The following is a 22994-nucleotide window of genomic DNA, read 5'->3' on the forward strand; positions in this document are numbered from 1 at the left end:
TCAATACAAAAATATTTTATTTTATTCTTACATTTTTTTATTCTTCAAAAGTATTATTAATGAAAACTAATTATACAGATTACAGTCAGTCGTCATATTTAAAATTAATGAAGGGTGCATGAAATTTTTATATTAATTACTTCAACTTAATTCAAGATAGGTATAATTTTGTTGTTGAATTAAGCTTGAATTAAATATTATTTGATTATTTAAAACATATGTTAATTTTCATAAATACAATCGAAGCTCGGTTTAACGAATATACCATTTAACGAAAATCCAATTTAACGAACTTCCAAATTCTTAACATTGAGTATTCTAAATAAAGAGCGGTTGAACAAAATTTACGTTCGATTTAACGAACACGCTTTTAATTTTAACAAAATAAACAACAAAAAATCAGCAATATTTGATGATGTGAAAGTGGCTTCCAAAGTATTTAGTATAAAGCATTTCCAAGATGTGTAGATTCCATCAAATGTTTGGAAACATATATTCAATGCCCGAGATACACACAAAAAATATCAATTGATTGTCAATATAATTGAAATTATGTTTAAATTTGAGATAAAACGTAATTTGTAAATACAATTACAATTTTAGTCACTTTAGCAACCAATTTTGTTATATCAACAAACATTTTGTTATATCAACAAAAATTTTGTTGAACTTAAAAATTTTCTGTAACAACAATTTATTGTTAGCTCAAAAATTATAATATTATTTTCTGTGTGGAGTGGCAGCTCCGCTACCGAAAATGGATCTATCTAATGGAACCGATACATGACTACTCCCTGGTGTGAATGGACCAGTCCCAGTTCTGATCGAAACGCATGGAAGGGCCGGTCACTTTAACACGGGTTTGTCATTGACGGTGTAATTTTACATTGCAGGACACGGCTTGGACTCATTCAAAAGGACATGACCTGGGAGATCTTAGTAGGACTAGACCGTACCTCGTGACCCAGTCTGGGACAAACCGTTAAGGACCCGGACTGGAAACAAATTAGAGGATTCGTCTAAGAATATTGACATGGGTGTACATAGGCCCTCATGAGACGATTAAACAAACTTTATTTAACAGAAACAAACATTTAGTTGGGCACCGTGGAGCAGTGGTTGCTACGTCAGCCTTGCATGCCAAAGGTCGTGGGTTCGAGCCCTGCTTTGACCGAACTTTTTGTTTACATATATTCCAGATATATTCGGAAAATTCCGAAAAGATGTTCAACATTACATACTCCTATATTAAATTTTTACTATGAACTGTAAAATGTGTCTTACTAAAGACTTAAAGTTAGAAAAGAACAGTGTTTGATATAAACGAAATGGACTGTGTTGTTGGTTCAAAAATATTTTTTTTATTGAAAAAATAAAAATTGTGTAACAAACGAATTTTTTGGTGATAAAAGTTTAACATTTTCGAACAAATTCAAAAAACTCTAACAAAAGAAAAACGTTTTCGGTACACATTTTCCAAACGTTTTTTTTTTCGTGTACTCATCCGGTAAAAACCTACGATTAAAAAAAATTTAACATTTAATATTCCCGTTCAATTTAACGAATTTTTCTAAATAACGAAAGGACCTGACAAAATATCGTTCGTTAAACCGAGCTTCGACTATATTAAATATTATTAACAATAATTACTCAGATCATATAATTAAGGACTTTATTTTTGCGTCTACTTTATCTAAATTGATAAAAAAAAAATAAAACAAATATATTCCTGTTAAATCTTGACGAAATCGAATTATTTTAATAATGTAACCACAAAATTTCCAAGCCGATAACCAAACATACTACAGGTTTTTAAATTCAATCTTATTCAAAATAGTTTTAATTTTTTTGTTACAATGAATTAATTAAAAAGCTATATTAATTTCCATATAAATTTCTATTAATGCGAATAAAATTTCTTAAATTTACAATGCATTACGTTGAATAGTTTTAATTTATATATATAACAAAATAATAATAATTTAAACAAAAATGCTAATAAAAAAAAGCAAAACTGCCGTTAATTTATATAATAATTACAACTACTTTATAATTTTGTAAATATTAGGCAAAATAAAGATATAGAAACCACAACAACAACAACAATTAATACATAAATATTTAAAACCAAAAAAAAAATTAGTGCAATAAATTCAATATGAATCTTCCATTCAAGTCAGAAATACACAAAATCTTAAGATAATAAATTTTCATATTATTATAAATTAACAGAAAATAAAAAAAAAACAAAACGAAGCAAGAGAATCGTGATGCTGATACTGATTACGTTAAAGAAGCCTCCCCTAGAAGGACTAGGAAACAAAACGGAGAAACATTTACTCTATTCACTATAATTTATGTTTCTACTTTTCATTTCATTTCGTTTCCTCTTTTTTTTATAAAACATATGTACTAAACTAACTAACTAAATTATTAATAGAATAGAAAATAAAGCAAGAAACATCACTAGCAGCAAAAAGAAGTCCAATACGAAATAAAAAAAGTAATGCAAACCAAATACTTCAACTTTTGTCTACCATTAGCTAATTATGAGTATTTAGGCAACATTTTTTTTTTTTTTAATTTTAAGTTGTAATCAAATTTTGTATAGCAGTTTTGAGTTCTGTTGAGAAACTACAAACAAAAAAAACGTAAATTTTTCCTTATGTTGCTTTTTTTATTATTTAATATATAAAATATAAATAACAAAAAAAAACATATGCAAAAAACCAAAAACAAATTACAGACGAAGACGATAACGATAACTATGAAGATGATATGGAAATACAATACTACTCTCTACTCTGTCTCTCTATCTTTCGGACCATAATTTTTTTGATAATTATCCTAAAACAAAAAAAAACAAGACCCCTGTAAAAACTATTACAAGATACAACAACAACAAAATATAATATTAAAACCAATAAAAAAAAACACAAAAATAATCAAATATTCTAAAAATAAAATGACTGAACCAATCTCACTCCAAATGAACGTAACTAACCCCCAAACCACTCACTCGACACAAAATACTCGTTTCTCCTAAACAACCCACAATCAGTTGGCAAAAGAACATATATTTCATATCCACACAAGCCCACGTCAATTTTCGAAGTAAAGAAAAAACTCACAAATATGAATACTCGCTCTGAATGTTATTCAGAAATATTTATTTATTTTTTAAATTATGAAACTACTTTTTTTTTAATTTTTTATATGTTATATAAATATATATTTTCTACTTGTTTTATTTATGTTCTTAACTTTTTTGAGCTTTTTATGGATTATACGATCAAAATTCTATATATGTACATATGTAAACTAAAAGTAAAAAAAAAACAAAACAAAACGAAAATCAATCACAATAACCATTTATTTATAGATAATCATGTATAAACATACTAATAAATATAATAATGATACAAAACAAAAATAACCATTGAGTATAAAATGAAAACAACAACAAAACATGAAATGTTATCTAAAAAAGCTTTGAATACCGTCCACGCGATTGCATGAAACTACAAAATGACAAAAAAAGAAAAACAAACCAAAACCAAGAAATGATTATGAACAACAACAACAAGCAAACCAACTTCAAAAAAACTACAACAACACATCCAAATTTTTAGAAAATATAAAAGTGTATATTTAATTATTATTAAATTATTATTATTATTGATTCAAAAGAGAAACAAGTAATAAAAATAAAATTAGTTAGTTAATTCAATTGTTTTTCAAAACGGCCTTATTTATTGAATTATGTATTAAAATACTTACGTGTATATGAGGTTATTAGATTTGCATTGTTGTTAAATTACATTTAATATTTCATTTATCATAATTCGAAACCAAAAACATCAAAACCTACATAGTTACCATCCCCCAATATCTAATTAGCAAAAGTTGAAGTTATTTAGAGACGACAAATGAAATCAGAAAGGTTCATATATTTTGAATTTACCGAGAAATTTAGGATCTTATTTAAATATTCTTAGTGATTCTTTCGCCTGAAAATATGCTTTGAGTTTCAACTTTGATCGACCGTTTATACCATTCTAGTTTTTATATTTGCCTAAAGGTATACATCATTTTATAAATTTCAAATTTTAGTTGGCAGCGCTGCTAATATTCACCTTGTACCGTTTTAGTTGGCAACAGTTAGTAATTCTTACCGGATGCCTAAAAGTATGCATAGTTTTTACAGCTTTAAGATATATCAACATCGGTTGCTCACAAATTACACAAAAGCGAAACCAATTACAAGCACATATTAGGTCTGTTAGCGTACGTTTCCAGTAAAAACTTGCAAGAGAGTAACAGCCTATTTCTGCTATCCTAAAATTGGGTTTCTTCAACTCGATTCGTTCACATTTTGTTGAACTGAAATGTCAAAACCACTCACTTGGTAAAGACCTTTCGTTTTGTGTAAATTGTTAGAAAAAAATATAAAAAAAAATTTTTAATTAGGTCAACGCTAAATCTCAAGTTTATTAACAAATTTAGAGCAAAAAAATCATCAACCCAGCAGCTGCAATGTCTCGTCGAGTTTAATGCTAGTACTAAATTCGTTCCTGCGAAAAACGAATATCTTCATCTATCTCCGTAAATAGGGTCCCAAACACAGGGATGTTAACTTATTTATGCGAAATAATATGCCTGCCTATTTTTTCGTGCGAAAAACCCAGGGTTGTATAAATATGTGTTTAAAAATGCTCAAAACAAAGATTTCGCATTTATTCCGCGCTAACGTTTTTTAAATGGAGTATAACAGTTTTTCGTGCGAAAACGTGATCTTAGTACTAGGCTTTAGGGAGAACAACCACAGCCTCCTTCATCAATGTGGTATCACAATGGTCTGAATGGTCTAAGTGAGCCAGATACATCGGGCTGCCACCTAACCTAACCTAACCACAGCCTCGCAAGCAGTGGTGCCAACTGTTTTGGGCTGAAAATCGTCAATTTTTTAAATATTTTTCGTCAAAATCGTCAATTTGTCCCAAAAAATTCGTCAAAAAATCGTCACCCATAAAACAGATGAAAAAAGCTTTAGGAACAAATTAAAAGTTTTATTAAAAAAACATGGATAATACCATTTAACCCTCTAATTAAGTCATCTAGTTTCCAGTTTTTTAAACGAAGATTAATTAAATTTTTAATTAATTAAAAGTAATATTTTTTATTGTGACTACATGTACTACATTGTTTAACAAAATTTTCTTGACAGAAAAGTTTCCTATTCTCCAAGTGAAGTTAAATCCTTATTACTGGCTCGTGTATAGTTTTTATTATTATAAAGTGAATTTAACTAAACCAAGACCAAGGAATACCTTGCAATGTTTAAGTTTCAAAGGAATTCCGCATTTTAGGTTTATTTATATTGATTGCTTTGAAATTTATTTCTACATTGGAGACGGTTACATATAAATTGTCATATGTTGGGATTAAAAAAGCTTCTTTACATTTCACCTTATGAAAATCGTCAACTTATAACTACATCACTTTGAAAAATCTTCAAATCGTCATAAAAAACGTTACAAAGAAACACTTGCGTCGAGCCTTTTAAAAAATCGTCAACTCATAACTACGTTGTTTAAAATCGTCAGAGGCCAAATTTACCACCAAAAATCGTCAAAATGACGAAAAATCGTCAGAGTTGGCACCGCTGCTCGCAAGAGGTTCTCCAGTCTTTGGTGGTAGCAAAGAATCTGTTGAAGCGAACCTGCCCAATCGAATGTTGGTATCCTCTAGTGGCTAGGAATCGCAAAAATGTTGCCAGTTTTACATCAATCCTTACGGCAGTGCAACGAGAGCTTGGTCTCCATTCCGATTGTAAAATGCCAATCAGAGCTTTAAAAATGACTTTGGTGATGCGAAAATTACTAATAAATCGGGAATAATTAAAGTATTAACATATTTCTTCGTCAAAATTCACAAATATATAAACAATTACTATTTACATGGTTGATGGCAATTCCAAAACATACGCATCCTGAGTTTTCTTCGGGGAATTTTAGCGGCTTCGCTATTTTCTCCATTCATAAAATATAGCGCAAATGAGACATTCATTGTGCAAAAAAAATTAAACACGGCACTCGAAAATAAACAAATAATAAACAAAACAACTACAATGCCAGATTTAGTTTTGATGACGTAGCATGCCAAAAGAGTATGGACATAGCCGAGGAAGGTATGGAAATCTCAAGTGAATTCACAGCGCTGTAGTTTGTCTGCACACCGTAGAGGGCTCTTTTACGTCTGCAATTGAGTGATTTTTTAATTTGGTTTTAATTTGTTTTCTTTCCTTTGTTTTCTTGAACACCAAATATTGTAAAAGCATATAAAATTCTATACATCCACACCTTTTTTGTAATGCAAATTGATTGATTTGTACGGTTATTCTCGTTTCCAAAAAAGAAATTGAGTCACTTGACTGCGCCATTGAGTGGAATGACTGCGCACTGCAAATAAACAAAACCCTGGTGAATTATCAAAGTATGTCTCTATATTTTCTTGGTCTATAGTATGGACGTTGTACAGATGTTTTAAACTGTTATGATATTTTTTTTTTTAATGTAATGGAGACGGGTCGGGCATATGCCAAAAGGTATATGTCGGTAAGACAGGAACTAAATTAAAGACGAGAATTTCATACATCATAAAAAAACACGGACGCAGGCATATTTAGTTGGCTTTATTAACTTTCATAAAAAGCAGACGTAAACTCTCTTTAACAATTTTTTGATTATTTCTTAAAAATACTTTAATGTAAATATACATTGTTTGTGTTACACGTACATTATGGACTAATATTTGTTATTTATGTAGACCCCCTTGGAGGACTAACGATGTTAGTCGAAATATTGGATAATAACTTTAACAAGTAATCAAAAATCATAAAAAGGATTTTTTATTAAAAAGACCTCAAGCCGAAATAATAATAAAATAAATTAGAACAACAGGTCAACAAAACTAAGGACATTATGGCAATATTAGGACATTGTGGCAATATTAGCATTTGACATACATTATCTCAACGTAAATCGTAACGTAAGTCATACGAAAGAACGATTCAAAGTTAAAGAAACCCAAATCTAGACGAAAGTGAGTGACTGGCGTTCGTTCGCAATTGCTTTCGTTCGGATAGCAGAAATAGGGTGTAAGAATATTACTCTCTTTGCTAAAATTAGCAGAAATGTAGAAATGTACAAGAACGCATTCATCAACAATTTACCATGAATCAACTTAGAACCAAGTTACCCTTTCGATATAGGTAAACGAAAAAAAGAGAATAAAACATAAAAATATTCATATGACCAAAAATTAGTTGGTAATCGTGTGCTAGCATTTGCAAGGTTTTACTGGGAAAAACTCTTCGGCAAAAACTTGCAATGTCAAATTTGATCTCTTTGGACCTGTTCGAAACCGAAACATTTTGCTTCACCATAGCAAAATAGTTACTATGGTGGGAAAAAATTGCTAGTTTACTGTACTCATTTCCTTATTTTTTTATTTGTTTTGAGATAATCACGACAAGAATTTTGAACAAAATTTCTTACTAGCCCCCAGGGCTAATGAAATTATACTCACCTCGAATTTTTACCAATGCTAGTAAACATTTTCGGTTTCGAACAGGCCCTCTGACTCTCTCTTTTTAGAGTAAATGAACGTCTTCTATTAGGGAGCCACCGTGGTGTAATGGTTAGCATGCCCGCCTTGCATACACAAGGTCGTGGGTTCGATTCCTGCTTCGACCGAACACCAAAAAGGTTTTCAGCGGTGGATTATCCCACCTCAGTAATGCTTGTGACATTTCTGAGGGTTTCAAAGCTTCTCTAAGTGGTTTAACTGCAATGTGGAACGCCGTTAGGACTCGGCTATAAAAAGGAGTTCCCTTGTCATTGAGCTCAACATCGAATCGGACAGCAGATAGAAGTTTACCAATGTGGTATCACAATGGACTGAATAGTCTAAGTGAGCCTGATACTTCGGGCTGCCACCTAATCTAACCTAACCTAACGACTTCTATTAAACATTTGCGAAAATTGTCAAACATTACCATCCAGAAAATCGGAACGTACCAATCATAGACAATAGATCTCTGCATATATGGTTCATGGGTGTCAAACGTTGTTCGACAGTTCCAAAGATTGAGAACAAATGAAGAAAATAAGAGCATGCTTCGTTTTATTTCGTTTATGTTTTCACAAATTTCCAATTTTAACCAAAATTAGTACCTAAAATTTTATATCTTTACAAAAAAATTAATTGAAAATAAAAAATAATTGAACAACACAGAAGCAAATGCTGTAAAATTTATGTTTGGAACTGATTCTTTATGAATACTCAATGTAAATATTAAAATCTATAGTACCAGCCTCTATATTATATAGAAAATAGAAGAGAAATTTTCAATCTTGATTTAACGTATTAGTTTACGATCCATAAACTTGGAAATATACTCTGAGTTTAAAATCTTCTGGCTACATACTATTTATTCTGCCTAAAAGCAAATTTAAAGGTGGTTACTATGTTCGGTTTTCAAGCTAAAAACCAGATTGTTTTCACGTTTACTTTTTTAATTAATTGATTTAGATATATGAAATTATTTGCAATCAATTCCTTGGGACTTTTCCATCTATTATTTAGCAAGACTTGATCAAAATATAATCGTCTTCATAAATATATTTGTACTTTTAATTTAGTGTTTTGGTAAAACCGCGAACATAGTACTCACCTTAAGATGCTAAATCTCCATTTAAATTAAAATAATTACTTTTCGTCCCGCTTAAAAATCGCTGGTTACAATGTGAACTTTATAAATATTAAAATTGAAACGAAAATTTGTCCACTTAAAATCTTAATTCAGTTTTAAAAAATATTCAATTAAAAATGTAATTGAATTAAAAAAATTTTTAATTGAAATATAAATCAATCACACAAATTAATATTATCAATTAATTTTTTAATTAGATCAATTAATTTTTTAACTGAGTGTCAATTAATTTTTTAATTGATACTATAGTTTCTGTAATTGAAGACATTTCAATTAAAAAATTAATTGGATCAATGAATTTCATGATTGAATCAAAAAAATATTTTTTTGTGTGTAGTTTTCAACTCAGAAACTTACATTTTTTTTAGAAATGGATTCGAGTACATTATCCTCCTTCGCAAGATACATCTTTCTTTCTTATAAAAAATACGAAATTTTTCAAATATTTGAGAATTTATTCCGGAAAATTGTGATCAAACGAAGTGATGCCTATCGTTAGACACCTTTTCCCATCTTTCTGGTAACACATGCATACGACTCGCCTTAGGACTTAATTCGCTCAACGACATTTTGTTTTCTTTCTCATAAATTTTAAAAATTTAAAGCATATTTTCGGTAATATGAGAAAAATATTTCTTCATAATTTTCACAACATTAATCCATTTTGTTGAATTCTATAAATAAAAACTATATATAAATAACATAAAGCTGCCATAATAGTTTTTTTTTATGTACTGACTAAGACAATTTCATGAAATTTTCCACAAATTTAATGTAAATATAAAATACAAAGATATTGTTTTCGTAAACACAACAAAATGTAGTATTAATAAAATATGGCCTGTATTTCTAATAATAATTCTCTTGTAAAAGTAAATAATTGTTTTTCAGTTTAAAACAACTATTTGCCCCACAACAAATTTGTATAGCTTTACTCCCCTCCCTAATAACGAAAAAATAATAACTACAATAAATACCTAATACCTAATCAAATATGGAGAAACTAAATAAAAACAAAAATCATTAGACATTTTTTTTTAATTAAAAAAAAATTAACATATCGGTATCGCAAATAATTTTGGTTTGAATTCATTTCAAATTATCGAAATAGAAAAATAAAGCAAATAAAATTTTTCTAGAAAATTTTTTATTTTCAAGTTATCAAATTGCTTAATTTAAAGAGAAAAACTGCAAATAAATCGCAATACATCAATATTAATAGAATCATCAAACAAGAAATCTCTAAATAATAGTAAAATCAATAATAACGAATCATTGCAAAACTAATAAAACAAAAACTTGCCAAAAAATTTATAATAATATGAAAAACAAATCAAACCACGAATAAAGCAAATTTCATCTAACTCCATATATAAATAAAAGAAATTATTTTATGACTAAAACTTTAAATATTAAATAATAACAGAGCTTTGCCAGAATTAATAATATTAATAAAGTTAATACATCAAATATAGATTTTATTTGATTCATATTTATTTTTAAAATATAAAATAAAAAAAAGTTCTGTTCATTTAAACAAAGACTGGAATCAAATGCAACAAAACGATAAGAAATAAATAAACACAAATTATTATTATTAATGAGTTTTAAGTTTTACTTTTGCATTTCTTTATTATTTATTACAAGTTCTTAAATCAAGTCAGCAAAATTAGTCAATTCTAATTAAAACTAATATATATATATAAACAAAACTTATACGTGTATTTAAAATGTAATAAAATTTAGTACATTGTAGACCTTTTATGAATGTAGTATTTTGTGTTTAGAAAATGTATAATGGCAATTGTTTAAAAGATAAATAAATTCTACAGTCAAGGAGCGCATTGGAACCTTTAAAAATCAAATATTAACATAATGATTTAAGCAAATATTAACAGAATCGATACTATTTTTGATTTTCGCATCGAAATTTAGCCAAATGTCAGGGTTATATTTTTTATAAAATGCTCATATACAGGGTGCGGCTAAAGTAACTATATGATTTGTTTTTTAATAACTATTGATTGGAATGAAAAAAACAAAAAAAACTATGATAAAGTTTATTTTATTTTATGTTATTTTATGTTATTTTTTTACATTAATTATGAAAAATAATATCAGTTAAATGAGAACCGTTTTCTCTAAAGGCCGGTACTCTGTTCGGTTTTCGCGTTGAAACTCCATACAAAACCAAAAAATGCGAAAAATTTGCGAAATTTTTTCCATTTGTGATACTTTGTTTTTTCGTGTTGAAAAACTGACGTTTATAGCACGGCGCCATTTGCAATGTGAATTAAGAAATAATTTATTTATTAAAAACTATTTGTGCGGGTTTATAAATCAAACACGGACCATATTTTTGTTCCGAAACTATACAAAGGATCAAAGGAATAGCAGATCAATTGCCCAACGAAAAATAAAATGTTATTTTGTAAAAACAAGCAACAACCACCAACTTAATCCAATATCGCTCCCTGTAAAATAGCGCTCCAAGCTACCTAAAAAAACGCCGCTTTCTATGTGCGAAATAATGGTTTCCATAAAAATTTTTCGCAAGAATGAACATAGTACCGGCCTTAACGCAAAAATGTGCTCCTTTTATGGCATTTTCCATAACTTTGTTGAGTGTTTCTTGTGGTATACGATCAATTTCTTCTTGAATGTTGTCCTTTAGTTGCTGCAAGGTTTGGGGCTTATTCACATAAACTTTGTCTTTGAGATAGCCCCACAAGAAAAGATCCGGTGCAGTCAAATCTGGCGATGGTGGTGGCCATCTCAAATTTGACAAAAAATTTTCATTTTGATCAACGAGATTTAAAACTGCTCTAGCATATTCCAAGCGCAATACGGAGTCCTCAGAATTTAGTTTTTGGAAGAAGTGCAAATCGTGTTTTAAAATTCGCCGAAGAGTGCGGTCAGAAAGCTGCAACTGGGAAGATCGTCTTCTCGTTGATCTCTCCGGATTTTCTTCGACGCTCTGTCGCACAGCATCAATATTTGCGGTCGATCTGCCAGTTCGAGGTCTGTCCGTACGTCTTGAATCTCCAACAGTCCCATATTCAGCAAAATTATTCACCAACGAACGTATGGTTGGACCCGTTGGAGCACCATAAAATCTTCTGTATGCACGTTGAGTATTAATTATCGAACCATGATTTTCAATGAATAGAAAAACAATCTTAGTTCTTTGCGCAATTGTATAGCGTTCCATTTTTAAATATTCTCCCAAGTTTACTGAAATAGGAAAAAAGAAAAAGTTAAATACTCGCAAGCAAAGAAGTTACAATTGTTTAGGTCATGTCAACGTTAAAGTGTTTTCACGTTGGCAACGCTCGTAGGCAATTTAATAGTAATTGAAATATTCAAAGCATACCTTAAGGGATGAATATCGTTACATTTTTTCACTTGTACAGTACTGCCATCTGGCAACAAATTATTGATAACCTTGATTCAAACTAATAGTCCATTCACGTTAGCTCGAAATCTATTTGAAATCTCTTTTTTGTATATCTTATAACTTTTGTGGAAGTGTAATGTAAATGGAATGAGGTACAATACGAGTAGCAAATTAACATTATCTAAAAAAATCGATGAAACTGACAAATAATTCGTATGCATATTCTTGCATAAAGGTGGGTTCGGTTTTCGAGTTAAAATTCACTCTAAGAAAAAACGGCACGAAAACGAACCGCTGGCGAACTCTGCTTTTCATACAAGACTACGGAAACGTTCCGCTTTTGTGATACGCAATTGAACCGTACACGTTAAGATCGGAATAAGAGAATTAGCCAAAAAAGTAGTCAATTGAATTTATTGGTAGTACGCCTAGGTTAAGCTATAGTAGCACGTTTACGTAGCCCTAAAGTGATCCGTTTTTGTAACGCAAAAGCGGCACGTATACGTATCGCTGAGGAGGTACGTTTTTGTATCGCCAAAACGTGCAGTTTCCGTACTGAATTTTTCCTATTGAAATAATATAAGCTTTTTATACTCTTCACCACTACTGTGGTACAGGGTATAATAAGTTTGTGCATTTGTATGTAACGCCAAGAAATAGTGGTCATAGACCCATCTTTTAGTATACCGATCGGCTTAGAATTAAATTCTGAGTCGATTTAGCGATGTCCGTCTGTCTGTCCGTCCGTCTGTCTGTTTATGTAATTTTGTGCACAAAGTACAGCTCGCAATTTAAGGCCGATCGTCCTCAAATTTGGCATAGGGCCGTTTCTTGGGACAGTGACAATCGCTATTGGTTTTGGAAAAAATCGGTTCAGATTTAGATATAGCGGACATATGTATTTATCCCCGATTTGGTTATAGTTAGCGTGTTTATCAACCGATTTTCTTAAAATTCCGTACATCCAAATATTTTATGAATCTCGAAAATCTTGGAAAATATCAGCCAAATCGGTTCAGATTTAGATATAGTTCCCATATATCTTTCGTCCGATTTAGAGTCATATGACCACAGAGGCCAAAGTTTACTACCGATCTTCTTGGTAAAAAGGTAATTTATATAAAAAGGTAATTTAATTCATACTTTTTCTTTTGAAATTTGTATGTCACTGTGTGTGCCAATTTTTAAAATGAGTTTGCCCCCATTTATTGTGAGTGACATTTTTGGGCCACATTTTAGAAATTCTAAGCGGTACCCAGTGTTTTTCTGTCACTTGTCCCCAAATTATCATGCTTTCATCCCCAAAAATCACCAATCTAAATTTAAATTCCTCACAAAAATCCCCAATACATTTTTGACAATTTTTATACCCTTCACCACTACTGTGGTACAGGGTATAATAAGTTTGTGCATTTGTATGTAACGCCAAGAAATAATAGTCATAGACCCATCTTTTAGTATACCGATCGGCTTAGAATTAAATTCTAAGTCGATTTAGCGATGTCCATCTGTCTGTCTGTTCATCTGTCTGTATATGTAATTTTGTGCACAAAGTACAGCTCGCAATTTAAGTCCGATCGTCCTCAATTTTGGCATGGGGTCTTTCTTCGGGTCAAAGACAATCGCTATTGATTTTGGAAAAAATCGGTTCAAATTTAGATATAGCTGCCATATATATTTATCCCCGATTTGGTCATAGTTAGCGTGTTTATCAACCGATTTTCTTGAAATAGCGTACATCCAAATACTTTATGAATCTCGAAAATCTTGCAAAATATCAGCCAAATCGGTTCAGATTTAGATATAGCTCCCATATATGTCTTTCGTCCGATTTAGACTCATATGACCACAGAGTCCAAAGTTTACTGCCGATCTTCGTGAAATTTTGCACAGAGAGTAGAATTCACATTATACCAATGAATTATAGAATTCACATTGGTAAATTTGATTGAAATCGGTTCAAATTTAGATATAGCTCCCATATATATCTTTCGTCCGATTTGAACTTATATGGCCACAAAAGCCAGAGTTTTGCCGTGATTTGCTTCAAATTTCGCACAAGAGGTACGTTTAATACTATCATTAAGTGTGTCAAATTTTGTTAAAATCGGTTCAGATTTAGATATAGCTCACATATATATCTTTCGCCCGATTTGGACTTATATGGCCTCAAAAGCCAGAGTTTTGCCCTTAACGATACTATTGTATGTGCCAAATATGGTCAAAATCGATTCAGATTTAGATATAGCTCCCATATACATCTTTCGTCCGATTTGAACTTATATGGCCTCAAAATCCAGGGTTTTGCCGTGATTTGCTTCAAATTTCGCACAAGGAGTACGTTTAGTAGTATCGGTAATAGTGCCAAATTTGGTTCAAAACGGTTCAGATTTAGATATGGCTCCCATATATATCTTCCGTTCGATTTGCACTCATATGACCAGGGGGGCCAAAGGTATACTCCCATTTACGTGAAATTTCGCATAGATAGAAGAATTATTATTCTAACTATACATGTCAAATTTAGTCAAAATCGTTTCAGATTATATATAGCTCCCATATATACGTACACAAGAGTTAGGGACTGTTACACATTTTAGACCCATTTTCAATGGTTTCCTCCAATTAACTGGATAGCGTTAGCCGATTTAAATTTTAATTCTAGGGTTTTTGTTGAAGTAAAAAAATTGTCTCCTTTATATAGCTTCCAGCAAATGTTAAGTAGTTGAGATGGTAACACAAATTTTAGCCTACATAGGGGAGATATAGACGGCCCCGCCCGACTTTAGACTTTACTTACTTGTTTTATACTGAATAATTATTATTACATTTATTGTCAATGAATTATTTGACTATGACAAATAAGAGAGGTATATATATAAATGTACTACAAAAGTATTATAAATATACTATAACCATGGTTAAATTTTAAATTTACAGTCAGTGCATTATTTCTTTTTATCAGGGTTTCAATTCTACCTGTGAGTGTTTTAAATTTGAATTTATGGTTTAATAGATATTGTAATTTAGTATATAATTAGCATATGTGTTGTATAATTAAAAACTAAAACTGGCAGGATTTTGGGATTTAGGATTTTCAACCTGACGAAATCTAATTAGCACTAAAATAAAATTAAAAAATTAACCGTTTATTTTGACTGCGAGTTGCCGCTGCCGGTCCTTTGAATATTGGAATCACTTTTTGGCGAAAGCAATAAAATCGGTGATTTTCGCGTTGGGAAATTTGGCAATTGTACATTTGTATTAAAAAATGAATGAGACATTATGATCAGTAATTCCATATAAAAGTTAAAATTGTTTACCTTTTATTATATTCATTACTGTTAGTGCATGGAGCCACAGTGGTGCAATGGTTAGCATGCCCGCCTTGCATACACAAGGTCGTGGGTTCGATTCCTGCTTCGACCGAACACCAAAAAGTTTTTCAGCGGTGGATTATCCCACCTCAGTAATGCTGGTGACATTTCTGAGGGTTTCAAAGCTTCTCTAAGTGGTTTCACTGCAATGTGGAACGCCGATCGGACTCGGCTATAAAAAGGAGGTCCCTTGTCATTGAGCTTAACATGGAATCGGGCAGCACTCAGTGATAAGAGAGAAGTTCACCAATGTGGTATCACAATGGACTGAATAGTCTAAGTAAGCCTAATACATCGGGCTGCCACCTAACCTAACCTAACCTAGTGCATTTAATATCCCTTTCTAAATAATAAAAGTTAAGATAATTTTTTATTTTAACTTCTAACATGTAGATCCTGACGTTTTCATACCAAAGCATTTTCACCGTCTTCTGTTTTGAATTGTTCCTCCAATTCTAGAAAAGACTCTGCGGTAGATCGGGGAATGTGCAGAGAAAAATTGGACTTTGGTTTTAATTTCACTGATTACAAAACTTTCGAAATAGTCACACTGTACTTCTTCATTGCATGAAAATATAGATAAGTTAGACGAAGGCAAAAAAAATGATGTGCTGAAAACTAATACACTTCAAAGATAATAAACAAAAATAATTTAAGTTTCTGTCATCATGGCGCCCAAAAACAATTAATGCAGTCCGTACCCATTAAGAAAAATCAGTTCGTTTTCGTAACGCAAAAGCGGCACGTAAACGGACTGTTTTCGGTACTTTTAGGTTGAAATCAGTTCGTTTCCATTACGCAAAATCATTTCGCTTTCGTACCGCAAAAAACGACACGTTTGCGAAGAGTTTTACACAGAATTATTTTCGCCTTATTTTTAGATGAAAAAATATGCAAGTGTTAGTGAAATGGCGTCTCCGTAGGCGGTTCGATTTCGCTTCGCAAAATGCGTTACGTTTATTTTGCTTAGAGGGTTTATATTGAAACGTTTTTATAAAGTACCAGCGAAAATTTCAACTCGAAAAGGCCGGTACTCTGTTCGGTTTTCGCGTTGAAACTCCATACAAAACCAAAAAATGCGAAAAACTAGCGAAATTTTTTCCATTTTTGGTACTTTGTTTTTTCGAGTTGAAAAACTGACGTCGTTTATAGCATGGCGCCATTTGCAATGTGAATTAAGAAATAATTTATTAATTAAAACTACACTGAAAAAACAGTGAACCCACCAGGAAAGATAACTTTCGATTAATTTTAGAAAATTTTGAATTTTTTTAGAAAATTTTAACTAAACAGTATTACAAGCGCTGGCATCACTCCGATATGGTAAAAATAAGTAAATAGTTTTCGACAAATTCAAGAAAATTTATTAGACATAACTAAGTTTTTGCACTTGTTAAAGAAAATTTTGTAGTTTTAAGAGAAATCTTGGAGTTCAAAATTGCAAGAATGTCTTTAGTGCCATACGAAGTTCATGATGGACACATTTTTGGTAAAATTTACAAATTTAAAGAAATAATGAACTGTTTTGTAAGAAATACGAAATTAGGAAACCTTTATGCTTTATTTTTGTATAATTTTTTCCTGTGTTTTAGTTCATTTAACTAACGTACGCAAAAAATTATTTGAGTAAAGTAAACTTTTTCCAAACATAATGATTCTATGAACTAATATAAAGTTAAATTGGCTTTAGTGAAATAGAGAGTTCACTTTTTTTTGAGTGTATTTTTGTGGTTTTATAACGCAAACACGGATCATATTTTTGTTCCGAAAATATACAAAGGGTCAAAGGAGGAGCAGATTAATTGCCCAAGGAAAAATAAAATGTTAATTTTGTAATAGCAAACAGCAAGCTCCAACTTAATTGTATAGCGCTCCCTGCTACCTAAATAAACACCGCTTTCTATGTGCGAAATAATGGTTTCTATAAATTTTTTTCGCAAGAATGAACATAGTACCGGCCTAAAAGCGAATATAGTAAACAAAAAACATTATACATTTTTTTATCACAATAATACATATATGTGAATATATTAATATTTTATTTATGTATGTTTTTATCACAGTCTTTGAAAATTTGTTTACATTTACTTTTCTTTCGTTTCGTTCAAACCAAATATAATAGTAATAATAAAATATATTAAAAATAGAACAAAATATTTTTCCATAATTTTAGTAAATATTAAATATAAGATCGCAAAACAAAAAACACAAAACTAAAATTAAAATTAAAATAAATTAATGAAAAAATAAATGATGCTTATGATATTTTTTAAATGTAATAATTAAATTTAAAATACAAAAAAAAAACAACCCAAAACTTATATAAATATACAACAATAATTTAGTAAATGAAAAATAAATTAAATTAAAATGAAACCAAAAAAATCATCTAAAAAAAATCCTCAAAAGTATTACAACAAAACTCTATTAAACCAAAGCAACCACAAAAAAAACTGTAACTACGAAACACAATAGGTAAAAGAGAAATCAATCAACCAAAATCCAATAAGAAGAGAAAAACTAATGTAAATTATCATAAAAAACAAAAAATCGAAAAAAGCAAGCCCAAAACAAATATAAATGAATTATTTATTCAAGAATAAAGACGAGGCAAAAAAAAACACACACAAATTTAACCCCGGTAAATACCGAACGGAAATGACAAGACGTCTCAACCAAATCACATAAAGAATAACTCCAATAAAACAGAAAATCACAGACGATAAGGAAATAAAATACCCCTGCCCCTTATATAGGAAAAAAAATCTCAAAAACACACAAAAAATGCTAGACAAAGGCTAACAAATCATTAGAAAAAGTAATTTAAATGGCTAAATTAACAAAAAAAAAAGAAAAGGAAAAACAAAATACTGAAACCAAAAACCATAAAATAAGAATAAAAAAGTTGTTAATATTCTAAAAAAGTTTTATAAATCGTTAAAAACAGATATAAATGGAGAAAGAAACCAAACAAACAAACAAATAATAATAACAATAAAACACTCTAATATATGAAACCAATCAACTAAATATTCCCCGAATTTTCCCAAAATCACAATCCTTTAACAAAAATTCTTCCACTTAGTTATGCCAACAATCCGTTCCATTTCGTTCCTTTCCTATTGTTTACTTCCTACCTCCTATAACAAGAAACAAAATAACCAAACACCGTAGACAGCCTGTTTAGAATGGAAGAAAGTTAAAACAAAAGCGAAGCAAAACAAATCAAAGATGAAAATTCGTATAAAATGAAGAAAAAATCAACAACTGAAAATCTATTGCAATTGTTTAATTAAAGAAACTTTATAAATTTTTTCAGAAACACATATTCTCATACAGACCTAGATGACACTACCAGAAATACAGACTCCCATTAAAAAAACACAAAACTTTTACACACCCTAAACCAACACCAGAAACATGAACATAGTTACACTCCAGGACACACACACACACCACGATTATTTTTGTTTCTTTTCTCCCCTTCTACGCCCGCCATGTCCCTTTCAGAAGATACCATTACAAAGGCATTCCTTTACGATACAATAAATAAATGAAAGATTAATAAAAACAAAACTAATAAATAAATTATTGTAAAAAAAATATTTCAAATTTGGTTTTGTCTACTTCATATTGGTTGAGATTTTATTAAAAAAGGTAAGCATTGTAACAAAAATTAAAAAGGAAAGTGCGACAAGGATGGGGTGTGTCCAGAGTAATCTGGTAGTGAGACGTTAGCTGGGCAAGCAAAGAGGTGACGAGTGTCATGTGGCCCTTGATTACGGATGGGACACACCTCAGCTACGCTGCTTTCAATCACTGATAAGTATGAATTGAGGCGGATGCACTTGCCTGATCTTAACAGGTTGGCTGGCCCTTTGTGAATTTGTATGTAACGCCAAGAAGGAGTAATCATAGACCAACATTTTGGTATACGGATCGGCTTAGAATTAAATTCTGAGTCGATTTAGCGATGTCCGTCTGTCTGTCTGTCCGTCTGTTCATGTATTTTTGTGTGCAAAGTACAGCTCGCAGGTTTAGTCCGATTGTCCTAAAATTTGGTATAGGGTCCTGCTTCGGCTCAAAGACGATCCCCATTGATTTTGGAAAAAATCGGTTCAGATTTAGATATAGCTGCCATATATATTTTTCACCGATCTGGTCATAATTGGCGTGCATATCAACCGATATTCCTCAAATTCCATACATCCGAATATTTTATGAGTCTCGAAAAACTTGCAGCCAAATCTGTTCAGATTTAGATATAGCTCCCATATATAGCTTTCGCCCGATTTACACTCATTTGACCACATATTTAGTTGAAATTTTGCATAGGGAGTAGAATTAGCATTGTAACTATGCGTGCCAAATTTGGTTGAAATCGGTTCAGATTTGGATATAACTCCCATATATATGTTTTTCTGCACGCTCACAAAAAATCGCTTCTGTAACATATACTCCCAAACATATTTTGTTTCAAGCATATATATTTTTGGGTATTGCCCAAACATTTATATGTTTGATCTCTTCCAATATATAATATGTTTGAAAGCATATTGGTCTAAACAATATATGTTTGGATAGTCTAAACATTTTGTATTTTTGCATCCAAATTCAATAATGTTGTCTTCCAAAAAACAATATGTTATTATGTGAACATATAATATGTTTGGAAGCATTTTGCACCCAAAAATATTATATGCTTAAAAAAAATTCTCCCAAACAATATTGTGCTCAAAATTTTATTTATTTATTTATATATTTACAATCATAATGAATTATGAAAATAAACAGGTAATATAGGTGCTAAAAACATAGGTTTTCGACCTGAATGCTCAAAATTTTGTTTCTGCCCAATTGTATATTCCCCCACATCTTTCTCACTTCCACGAGATTTTTTAGTTCTTAGCACCTTTTTCTGTAATACAAACATTGTAGAAGAAATTATTCAATTGTATGATTTTTTTTTATTTTAATTTTAATTTTACCTTTTGCCGGACGGGGATTCGAACAGCGGACCACACAGTTTGTAAGGATCAAAGAAGTAGCTGATCAATTGCCCAAGGAAAAATAAAATGTTAATTTTGTAATAACAAGCAACAACCACCAACTTAATTCAATATCGCTCCCTGTTAAATAGCGCTCCAAGCTACTAGGCTATTTCTAAATTAATATATGTTTGCATCCAAGCATATTATATTTACAAACATTTTATGTCCCAAACATAATATGTTCTAACATATTAACATATATGTCCCAAACATGTTATGCTAGTTTATGAACATTATATGCTTGCACTCAAAAATATTGGGTTTAAAAATTTGTTCCAAACATATAATGTTTATAGCCAAAAATATGAAAAACAGTCTTTTTCATCCGTGTGTTTTCGACAAAAATACCAACATTTTCCTGGTTAAATCGTCACTGCTTAGTCGAAAAGTCACGATATTTTTCGTGAGTCACGATATTTTTCCTGAGTCACGGTATTTTTTGTGATTCACGATATTTCGTGCGTGAGTTAAAGGTTAAAGTGGCAGCCCGATTAAGATTCAGGCTCACTTAGACTATTCAGTCCATTCGTGCGTGAGTACAAATTTTTTTTTTCGTGAGTGTGCATGAGCGTGAGTCCAAGAGGCTCTGGAGGTCAAATCTGGGGATCGGTTTATAAGGGGGCTAATAATTAGGGACTGATTTGGACCAATTTTTGCATGGATGTTAGAGGCCATATATAAATACCACGTACAGAATTTCAACCGAATCTGATAAAATTTGCTCCTCCAAGTGGCTCCGGAGGTCAAATCTGGGGATCGGTTTATATGGAGGCTATATTTAATTATAAATTTTAAGCATCATTTCATAACTGTTGATGAGACATGGATCCACCACTATACTCCAGAGGCAAAAGAAAAATCCCAACAATGGACTGAAGCTGGAGGAAGTGTCCCAAAGAAGGCAAAAACAATTCAATCGGCAGGTAAGGTTATGCACTCAAAAAAAAGTGAACTCTCTATTTCACTAAAGCCATATTAACTTTATATTAGTTCATAGAATCATTATGTTTGGAAAAAGTTTATTTTAGTCAAATAATTTTTTGCGTATGTTAGTTAAATGAACTAAAAAATGGGAAAAAGTTATACACAAATAAAGCATAAAGATTTCCTAATTTCGTATTTCTTACAAAATAGTTCATTATTTCTTTAAATTTGTAAATTTTACCAAACATGTGTCCATCATGAACTTCGTATGTCACTAAAGACATTCTTGCAATTTTGAACTCCAAGATTTCTCTTAAAACTACAAAATTTTCTTAAACTACTGAAAAAATTTAGTTATGTCTAATAAATTTTCTTGAATTTGCCGAAAAATATTTACTTATTTTTGACATATCGGAGTGATGCCAGCGCTTGTAATACCGTTTAGTTAAAATTTTCTAAAAAAGTTCCAAATTTTCTAAAATTAATCGAAAGTTATCTTTCCTGGTGGGTTCACTGTTTTTTCAGTGTGGCAACGGTTTTTTGGGACTTCAAAGGTATTTTATTAATTGTATCAATTAAATGTCCAAATTCGAGAAAAACGTCCTGGCTTACAACACAAAAAAATAATTTTTCATCAAGACTAATCAACGAATTAAAGTACGAGTTGCTTAACCACCCACCTTATTCCCCTGATTTAGCTCCCAGTGACTTTTACTTGTTCCCAAATCTAAAAAAAGCGTTTTACTTCAAATGAAGATGCAATTACAGTTGTAAACCACTATTTTGAAGACCTTGAGGAAAACTATTTTAATCAAGGGATAGATTTGCTAGAAAAGCGTTGGACTAAGTGCATTGAAGTTTCAGGAGATTATATTGAAAAATAAAAATATTTTTGAAAAACTAACTATTCTCTTTCATTGATAGGCTAAGAAGTTTCCGAACCGCCCTCGTAGACCAATATTTAGATGTGTTACAAACGGAATGACAAAGTTAATATACCCCCCATCATATGGTGGAGGATACAAAAATTGATAGCTCGTGTGATCTGATGTGAGTTTAACTTTATTAAAAATGTTCTTTGAAATATATGTGTATTCCAATGTGTGAATGTCTGCGGTATTTTACAAAAGTCGGTTGACAGACTGACTAATATACAACAGCGACATCTATTGCATATTGGCAGTAATGTAAATATGATTAGAGCGCCACTTAGTTACCAACAACAAATATGAATTATAGTAGTAAAGACACAATCCATCATCAAATTCTACAGTGCGATAAGTACTGTATATCTAGTATTAAACATATGTGTTAAATATTGTGGTGCGCCACCTACATATCAAGAAAATGTTAAAGATGTAAGCATACAGTACTTTATCGTATGTTCAATCTGCGATCCCAGATGTCGCACTGATCACAAATTGAGATTACGATACAGTACTGTATAATTAAGTCTTTAGTATTTTCAT

This window comes from Haematobia irritans, chromosome 3 (genome assembly GCF_050003625.1).
Source record: "Haematobia irritans isolate KBUSLIRL chromosome 3, ASM5000362v1, whole genome shotgun sequence".
Classification (NCBI taxonomy): domain Eukaryota; kingdom Metazoa; phylum Arthropoda; class Insecta; order Diptera; family Muscidae; genus Haematobia; species Haematobia irritans.